The sequence below is a fragment of the Chroicocephalus ridibundus genome, chromosome 6, assembly GCF_963924245.1.
Source record: "Chroicocephalus ridibundus chromosome 6, bChrRid1.1, whole genome shotgun sequence".
Classification (NCBI taxonomy): domain Eukaryota; kingdom Metazoa; phylum Chordata; class Aves; order Charadriiformes; family Laridae; genus Chroicocephalus; species Chroicocephalus ridibundus.
The window spans coordinates 47,253,061-47,263,183 of record NC_086289.1 but is presented as its reverse complement, the minus strand read 5'-3'; the positions used below and the strand labels follow the sequence as shown (position 1 = coordinate 47,263,183).

At 38.2% G+C, this 10,123-nt stretch overlaps 1 long non-coding RNA gene across 1 annotated transcript; it reads right to left on the bottom strand.

Moving 5' to 3' along the window:
• Positions 1–818: 818 nt before the first annotated feature.
• LOC134516845 (uncharacterized) lies at positions 819–9,881 on the bottom strand. The gene is made up of 3 exons (XR_010071468.1): positions 9,757–9,881; positions 2,331–2,489; positions 819–902 (listed from the first exon to the last, which is right to left on the bottom strand). It is a non-coding gene; the product is annotated as an uncharacterized LOC134516845 (long non-coding RNA).
• Positions 9,882–10,123: the final 242 nt, after the last annotated feature.

Below are 10,123 nucleotides of genomic sequence, written 5' to 3'. Positions count from 1 at the left end.
CACTATCTATAACAGGTATGTTTGTGTTTCAGGTGAAATTTTTGTGTTTTTAAGACTCATAATAGAGTGTATAGGGAGACAGTAATTGCATCAATACCACAAGCCAGTCAGATAAGCCAGGGTTGGGAAGGTAGGGGGTCCTGACTAATATGAGAAGATGTAAGAAGACACTTGAGAAGGTGAAGTAATTCCACTCGGGAAGATGCAGGACTTTGAGAGGGTTGATCTGCAGTGGCATAAATTGCTTAAAGTGATGCTGAATTACACCAGCTTGCCTTAAACATTTGGGTCATCTGATATGTAATTTAAGCATGGCCTATGCGACCCAGATTTCTAATGATACAGCTCAGCAAGTAATGACTAAAATGACACATTAGTGACAAAAAATAGGATTTGTCCCAAAATTCATAGAACACATTTTCTACTAAAGTACTATATCCACAACACCCCTTTTTTCTGGGGTATTCACAAGGTTTAAATAAATTACAGGTAATATTTTCATAAGTACACATATGATTTAGAAATCCATGCCCCATTTTTTAAATTGAAGGAAAATGTTTAAAGTGATTTCAAAGGGATTGAGGTGATGAAACGCTATAAAAAAAAAAAAAATCCTACTAGGCTCCTCTTACATTCAGTATCTGACCATAAATGCTTAGATGTCCCTTTGAAGGTCAGTGAGATCTAATATACTAAGCATCCAAGCTGCTTTCAGAACTGTGAATTAGACCCCTAAATAACATAAGTGCTTTTGAAAATGAGATCTAGCCAAATCCTGTAGACATGTCGTTTTTTGTAAGGGTATCTGAAAGACTTACCTGTAAGTTTTAACAGCTTTAGGAGTCCTTACAAAAATCCATATTCCTCATGTATCAACATCAGAATGTAAACTGAGTACAGTCCTATAAACAGAAAGAAAAATATAAGTTGATCTGGTTTTTAATGTTTATTTCCAAATTACCATACAGCCTGAAAGAAAGGGTAAGAGAAATCCAAATAATTTCAAAATAAATCCCACGTACTCAGCAATGTCCGTGTCATCTGGTCGACTCGAAACCTAGCGGCACAGCGAAAATTGCACCACCTACCAACACCACAGACCTCATCGTCATTTCCTCTGCTTTCAGCTTTTAGAAAACATGTATGAGACTAATGCCGAGTACTTTCAAAACTTTCACTCCAAATAAACAGATGAAGAATGATCTACTAAGAAAAACTGGAACAAGTTTATATCTTGATGCATTTCTTTTTTTTTTTTCTGATGTGAAGTCTTTTAAAAGAAAACAGTGACAGATGCATTATACTTCCAACTGATTATTCATCTTTATAGGATACAATACACCAACATGAAAAGTCTAAATTTCCTTCTTCTCCCGTGGCTTTAACACAATTTGTCTTATGCCAATAAAGACTGGAGAACTACTGCAGTACATTAAGGAAACAAATTTGACAACTAGGTACGCTTTTTCCAAGTCAATTTTTTAACTGTGGATATGGGAATTCTTTGTGACAGTGAACACTATCTAGGCAACAGAATGATCTAAAGACAGTATTTGGTTTTGGTATGAAAGTAAGAGAGTGCCACTGTTTCATTTTCCATGAAAATATTAGTCAGGTCAGCCTCATATAGTGCTGAGGATGCTCTAGATGGATGGATATATTATTTGTTAATGCTTTCTTTACCATATGTAGGCAACATGACATGCTTGGGTAGATATGCAGTCAATATGAAACCATGCCTGGGTACCTTTATGATTTTTTGCTTTAAAGCACCTAAACCATACTTTTATGACAACATCTTTTGGAAATGGACAAACTATGCACAGAGTGATTTTATTTCAAAATTTAAAAAAAAAAAAGCATTTTCAAGCCTGATTCTCAGCAGGTCACATCCTTTTTACATTTCATGGACATGACATGTCATTAGGAAATGGTGCTACTCTTGGCTACGTTGGCATGTCGTGTTATAGTACATTAGAAAACATGATGTGCTGACATAACCATGCATGACCATTATCCAAATGACACGTTAAATCCTGGCAGTTCAGAAAGAGGCACATTTGGTTCTCAGTACACATATTCTGCATATATTGTAATCTACACATGCAAAGTGTAAAAGACTGGAAAAAACACAAAGGAAATAGTGCAATCATGAAGTCAAATCATGCTTTATTCAGCGTTCATCCAAATTCACATCTCAGTCTCCCTTATATTGCACATGCAGAGCATTCAGCACAGTCCCTGATTGATCACTTATGCAAAACAAACTTCAAACAAATACAAATAATTATCTTTGAATACTAGAAGAAAACAGAATCACTTTTTATTACCTCCATAGCTGTTACAGTTGATCTTTGTATTTTATTCTTTCTCAACTTTCGGTGTGCGTTAACATCTGGGACTCATCACGCTGTCCGGCATTTCAACAAAGATGATGTCACTGGTGCCAAATACTTCGACAAACATGGCTACTGCATAAATCTAAAGAACTGAAACACCAGACAAATTATGTTTACGATTAGAGACAAAACGAATCGTTTGTGTCGTGAGTTTAAGTACGTTAAACACAGACTTTCTTTCCAGAGGGAAGACGTTGACTGAAAACTGTAAAAGCAAGCAATTTTTTTTTTTTTTTTCTCTGGGAGTTTGGAGGAGCTTTTGATCTTCCAGTGTCCGTTACAACCTTGGGGAAGGTTAAGTTAACCCTTTGAACAAACATTGCTACCAGCACCCAATTCACTCGAACAAAGTAACTTAATCACCAGCTAAATTGAATTCAAACTGTTCTAGAGAACATGAACTGACATAACTTAGCTCTGCTGACAGGGAAATGAAGAGAGTGAATTTGCTGCTGACATGCACCGAGGGGCCCAAACTCTCCGTTCCAATTTTGGAGGCACCAGGCAGCGTGATTTTTTTGCACAGAAGTGTTGGTGCACTGTTGGCCAAGGTGCAAGTTGTGTCCCGGTGGTGCAGACACCCAGGACACTGACTTGACTCCTGCCGTGCTGCTCGGAGGGCAGCATGGGGAAGAACAGCAACAGAGGACAACTCTGTGCAAGTCTCTCCTTTCCCACCCTGCTGAGGGAACAGAGGCGGCAACCGCAGAGAACGCTTCAAGCACCGTCTCTTCTCCAGCCGTGCAGTGGAGGAGGAATTTCTTTCTTATCCTTTTCTTCCTGTGCACCCATCCGAAACCTAGCACGCCTTTTCAAGGATTGTTTTGTTAAAGATATAATTCAAAAGGGAATTATTCAATTCAGCATTGACCACTCCCACCAAGAATTCATAAAAGCAGCGTGACTTTACCAGTCTGACAGGGAAAGGATGCAGGAGACTTCAAGGACACAGGTTTATCAAGCGGAATAGCACTATAGGCTCTGCTTTTCTCTGCCGCCAGTGTGTACCTGCTACTACAGGAATTGTGATCGGTGGTTTCTCCAATAAGAGGATAAACAAAAAATGATGATTAAAGGAGGCACAGAGCCTCTGGGTCTTGCTATCAGGCCTGAACCCGGGACTGCAGCGATTCCAAGGGGTGATAATTGCATGGGGAATTTCCATGACATAGACACTAGTTTACGTTACAGCCAACTTCATCATGTAACCAGCAAACAATTGGTAGCAATATGGGATGTACTTACCAAGGTATGCCTACTACCTAAAAAGAAAGATAAGTATCTTAGCTGAGACTCTTCAATCTCTAGTTAAAAAGTAAAATACTCAACAGTAAGATGTATTTCACCTAACACAGAAAAGGAAAAGTGAAATTCTAGATTACATATAAAATGGCAAATAAGCAAACAAATCACAACACAGCAAAGGTGTCAGATAAAGATTTGAGTCCTCTAATCACCCTGCTAATAAAGCTTGAATAAAATTAACTCACCCATCATTTATTACACCAGACAGAGTACAAGTTCAAATATTAAGCTAAAATACGATTAGCTCAGCTTTCAGTTGGCTCCAAAAGCATTCATCTGCACTTGATATTGGTGAATACTTTCACACCAGCAACTATTACTTTCAGCCCTCGGGTATAACATCTTGCACCCAGAAGTAGCAGGAACACATTGGTATTGTTTCCCACACACAGGAATATTAGCCTTGATACAACTACAATATCTCTTTATGCTTAGCCCTGCCAATATTTCCCTTTTGCTTTCTACCACATGCCTTTGTGTAAAATCTCTCTGATAAAACTAAAAAGGACAGAGAGTTTTATAAAACGGAATAATCCTACTGAACATGCAATCAATTAACTGAAACACGGAGATGGATATTTTTTGAAAGCTCCTTACAGGCTCTAGACAAACACAGTGAGATAACAATGGCAAATTGTTTGGCTTACTAATTGTAACCAAATGTATGCCATTCTATCAAAACATTCTCAGGAGGATGTCAAAGACTCTTTTTTAAGTAAACATCTTGTGTCATCCTTTTATTGAAGTGGAATGAGGGTCTCCAATAAAAATAGTACATATCAAGGACCCTCAAAGAGGTTTATATATGTATATATTACTGATCTTTGAAAATGCAGCTTGAGAGGTACATTAATAATTTCACCCAGCTGGGCAATAAAAATTCCTGCCAAAAGAATTATGTAAAATTACATAAACGCTTTTTAAAGTGAGTACGTTTCAAGGAGACAAAGTATAGACTGAGTTACTTCACCTTTTTTTTTTTTTACAGCTGTGTTCTACGGAAAGCATTTTAGTGTGTAAAATCTCTCTCCTTGTAAAATACTCCAAAGAGAAGCCAAAATTCAAACCTGACTGTAATGCATAATACCAAAGTATCGGTATAGATATATTTGGCATATGGTGCAAACTACAGAAAAATTTTATCAGTGAGAAATAAACAAACCTCAACCAAATAAAAAGGCTTTTCACATCTGAAGCAATTGATAAAATAGCAATGAACAGCTAAAGGCGAACACTTTTTCATCAAGGCATACTTTAACCTTTAAATACAATACATATCCAAATAGTTAAAGCATTTGATTGTTCTTAAAATGTTAACTGCAGTTCTGGACTTCTCCGCTCAAAAAGGAAAAACAGTTAAAGCCTCACATTCTTAACAAGAACACATGCATTATATCAATGGGTCCAATCTTGGAACTTACTTTAGCAAACCATTCAAGCATGTTCCTATCCAAACTTCACAGGAGAGCACTGTGCTTAAACAGGTAAAGTAAAATTAAGAAAAGTAAGGATAAACCCAAGTATTTTGCCAGATTTGTCCTCAATAATATATAAATCATCCTGTGCCCAGGATGCCCACAGATAAGTTAATTTCATTCAAATAAATAGTAGAGTTTGTATTAATTTCAGCGATACCGAGTAAATATGTGACTAGAAAAGCATATGCTGCCACAGGGCTTTAGGAAGTGCTAAGCACAGAGCTACGGGGAATTTCAGCCTTGTACAATGCTGCAATAATCCTTGGCTGGGATTTCTAAGAATTCCCAGTATAAATTCAACTTAAGAAAAGACTGCTTCCTTACAACTTCATTTTCAGAATCAGAAAGGAGCTCCCTCAAACAGAACGGAGATTCTTCTAATGAGCATGCAAAATGTTTTCCTTCTAACTTGCTTTAGAGAAACTGTCTTTTATGGGGAACTCACACAAAATTTTCAAGATCCTGGAAAAAATTATGAGAGATTAATAGTTACGAACTCATTTCTCATAGTTCTCTATCAGCTCTGACATCTGAGAGCCATGGCTGCAGGAAATGCTCCTAAAACTTCTAGGAAAACTGAGCTATAAGAGGCTGAGACTGTGACTGGCTGGATTACTAGCCTCAGGAAGGCAGGGATGCCATAGTATTTGTTCTCCTCTTCTTCATTTTCTTTCCTCTTTCTGGGCAGTGAACAGACTGTACACCGAGAAGTACAGAAGCGTGAAAAGAAATAGGTAACTTCCTTCTTGTCCTTTTATCCTTGAGAAATCTAACTATCTGCAGAAAGCAGAAGAAAAATCAAAGCACAACATAAACATTTTAGCATAAGAACAACCAGGCTGGATGAGACCAAAGGTCTCTCAAACAGAGTCCTGCCTGCAGCAGTGGCAGAAGCGTGGGGAACAGCAGAGGAACAAGGCGTGTACTTCGAGATTCCTCTGCTTGGTTGTACCTCTCTGACCACAGGCCAGCAGCATGCTCGGGACTTCCTTCACCAGAGGCTGCTGTAAGCCAGGATGTTTGGTAGCTCTCTCATGGCCCTCTCTCTATGCTCACTAGCCTGTCACTATTGCCAAAGGATAGTATGGGACAAAACAGAAATGATTATCAATGATAATAAAGAGTAGGAGGAAATTCTCTAGAAAAGCAGTCATTGCTCAAGGACCAAACCCGAGGAGACAGGTTCTCAACTCCACATAAGGACTTGCAAATCCCCACACAATTGTTCAGTTACCAAAGGCTGATCTAAAGGTCACGTAGGTGTAGTTGTGTGACGCCAAAGCATAACTAACTGTAATGCAGTTCAAATGGTAATAATTTTAGTTGTGATTTTTTTTAAGTAAATATTTTTTAATATTACTTCTTTGTATCTTGCTGGCTAAGGTGGTGTTAATCTTGCAGAAGCATAGATAGAAGCAATTTCTATAGAAACCTGAGCAGTATGTACAATGGGCAGTTCAAAACACGGCACTAAAACATATTAATGAGGAATTAAGCCATAGTTAAGGGCATGACATTCCCAGATGAAAGATAAAACCCAGGTTTTTTTAAATAGCTTTCTTCAAAATTTCATAAAAGAAAATCAACAACAAATGCAAGTCAGCCCTAGGGTTGCTTTAGTTTCATTGGAGTTGTGCTATTAGTGATGTGACCAATAGAATGGAATAATATGAAATTGGTAACTGAAATATCAGAGGGAAGAGAAGTATATTTTGAAATTTCTGCAAGCAGTATCCAGCAATAAATTTAATAATCAACTATCTAAAATGGCGCTTTGGTTCCTCATAGATATTTTCTCAAGATCTGCTGCTTACTACTACTTCTTACAGACCTGGTGCTTCCTTTCAGACTTCTCATCTAGACCAGAGCTATACGAGACTCCCAGGTTCAGAGGGACTCTGCGAGTTCCAGTCTAAGTAATTTTACAACCTGAGATTTCACTATGCATTTCAGGTTTGCAACAAACAGCAAAACTATAAGCAAAACTTCACCAGAACACATACAATTATTGAAATTTCTGAAACAAAACAAAACAATTCCCTCCCCTTGACCTTGTGAAACAACAGGTGCCTTCTGCTGTATTTAAAGAGTGAACTGGGAGCAATTCACTTTTCCCAAATTTTTAGTGGATTTTTCTTGTTGACACGGCATACCTGTTTATAAACATAAAATCCATGTACAGCTTTGTAGAAAATCAAACTCTTTACTATAATATACAAAATTAGATAGATTTACTAGAATTGTCTACAGATAACAAGTATTTATGGGCACGCAGATCCAGACACACGCATACACACACATATTTTTATTTGCTACTCTCTCCAAAGTTTATTATGTCAGAGTGGAATTACTACGACAATTCTGCTATCAGATAGGACTTGATTACCAAGGAAGGTCAGAATTTATAGCCTCCTGATTCTATATTCCTACAATCTGAGTACATACGTCAACTTTAGCTTAAAAAAAAGAGTTACTGGTTACCATCACATTGTTGTATCTGTTAGCTAAGCTTAGCAGGACACGGGGGAGAAGGCGTATTAGAATAAAATGTGGATTTCAGCTAGGAAGGGAGTCATAATAATAAACAACATGTAGATTTGTACAAAAGCATATCTATTCTATAGATTTAAAAGGAATCCAGAATATGCAAACACACACAAACACATTTGTATTTACCCACATATCACCGAAACACAGCTATATTACAATTAGGACTTGCAGCTACTGAGAACCAATACCACAATTTACAAATTTTTAAGAGAGAGTTCAGCTCAGTTTCTACAAAAGCTGAAATTAATACTTTTTTGTGAAGTTGCTCTGGGCTGCTCCATGACCAAGAGCATCAAGATTTTGTGTTTCCAAACTTTGTGTTTCCAAGCTGAAGTAAGGCATGATACAATGCAACAGCCAAAACAATTATTAGAAGCAGGCAGCAATATTATTTAACCTTTCATAGAAAGATGCTTTAGTATGATCTTTTGCCATAACTTTTTACATAAAGCTGGTCAAGTCACTGGAAATTCAAGCTTTAGGTGCTAGATTCAAGCTGGTCTTTGGAAGTACAAAAACTTGGGAACTATCACGTGATAAAATGAAAAGTTTTGGCAAGGGGAACTAATGAATTAAGAAGAAACTGTATTTGCATGATATACCAATAGAAATATAACTGCCAATAAGAAAATCTGCCTCTTCTTACGTGAGTTTCTTCGATGTCTCCACATTGCCGTAATGACCATGTTAGAATTGCTCAGGTAGATAGCAAGCAATCTGAAATTATTCATTAAGAAAAATGACTACAACCTTCTGCCTACATCCATTCCGGTTTTGCTCCTTACGACAAATATTATTCCACTGCCTTCATTGCAATTAATCAGTCCGTTATTGGCCAGTATGAGTGAAAATGGCAGAATCAGGCCCCTTAGAGCCTACAGGAGACAGGTTTTCAACGGTTGCTCTATGCATACTTTTGTCGTCTTTGACAAAGTTTGGCAGCAATCTTTCAGTTTTTTTGAGATATTTTGTATGAATGAGATATAGAATTTTCTGGCTCACAGTCTGGAATCTCCTCCACTAGGATCTTGGAAGGAATTAACACAATGATCGATGAATGTTTTCCAGTTTTAGTTTATGTCATTAAAACAGCTTGCTATAATGAACCAGTCTGTAGCTTAATTTTTAGTTTTATATGGCTAACAAATGATATTCTGACTTCAGTGATTCAGGCTGTGCTTGCAAAAAATAAAGCTCAAGATCCAGACATAATTTTCTACCTTTCCTCTCTTCCCCTCCTCTACCTTCTCTGCTATATTTTGTTGTCCTTCTCAAAAGAGATTTTCTCTTTTCATTTGATATTTTCCATTTACGTGCAGCCCTTCATTCAGCCTGAAGTTCAGAATGTAGTCCTCTCTTCATACTGAAATTGAAATGCAGTTGAATACATTAAGCACGAATGGAAATGCCTTAACAACGTCTTCAGATGTTTCATTCTTTATTAAGGAGAAAAAAATATTAATGAGAATTCTAGGCAGAAACTGCACTCTGCTTCCGTTGTGACCAAGTCCAGCCTCTCTGATTTGGTAGGCTGTGCGAGTGAGCGACTGCTATGGCAGCCTTTTTCTTCCTATTGTATTTTGGAACAGGTAAAACATTTCAGTTACGCTGTATGGACAGATTGGAGTCACCTGCCAAGACATGAAGGAGCGGCATATCTTGGGGGCAGGTTTCCCTAGGAATTTAATGGGGTACCCGCTGCAGTTCTAAGTGGCCACTCTCTCTTAATAAACCAGTCGCCTGTTACATATGGGATTCTGGATCTATTTTGCAGAGTCTTCAGAAATGGCAAAGAGAAATGGTTTCAGCAGGAGATAATGGGCTTTATGACTTTTCCCAAATTATTCCCCTTTTTAGTAGCCATCATCTTGTCGGGTGACATCTGGAATGATAAGAGGATGATATTTCAGACTGACAACTGGGCTGTCATTCACACTGTCAGTCAGCAAACATCCAGGTTGCCCAGGGTTACAAAGCTAGTTTATGCCTTTGTCCTGTAGTATTTAGTGCTGCTGATTCTTTACCTTGATTTCAGATGAAGCGGTTCTGACAGCCAGCGCCAGAGGCAGGCAGAGAGCTCCTGTTGATGGCGGGAGTCCCGTGGTGCCTTTGTGTGTGACGGTTTTAGCGCTTCTGTGGCAGCCCATCAGGCAGGACAGAAGCCTGGAGTATTAGGGTGGGTCTAGTAAGTTCATCTGCTTTCAGAAAATAGAAGGCCAATGTTTATCTATGCCCTAGGAACACGTCTAATTATGAACGGGAGCTTTCTTACACAACCCAGTTGTCTGCAAAATTATTATCCTAAAGCCGACCAGAAAACAAACCAGCCCAAAGCAGCCTCTGGGCTGTGAGGATGAGCTGTCCCTGTGCTTTCCTCAGCATGCAAGAGCA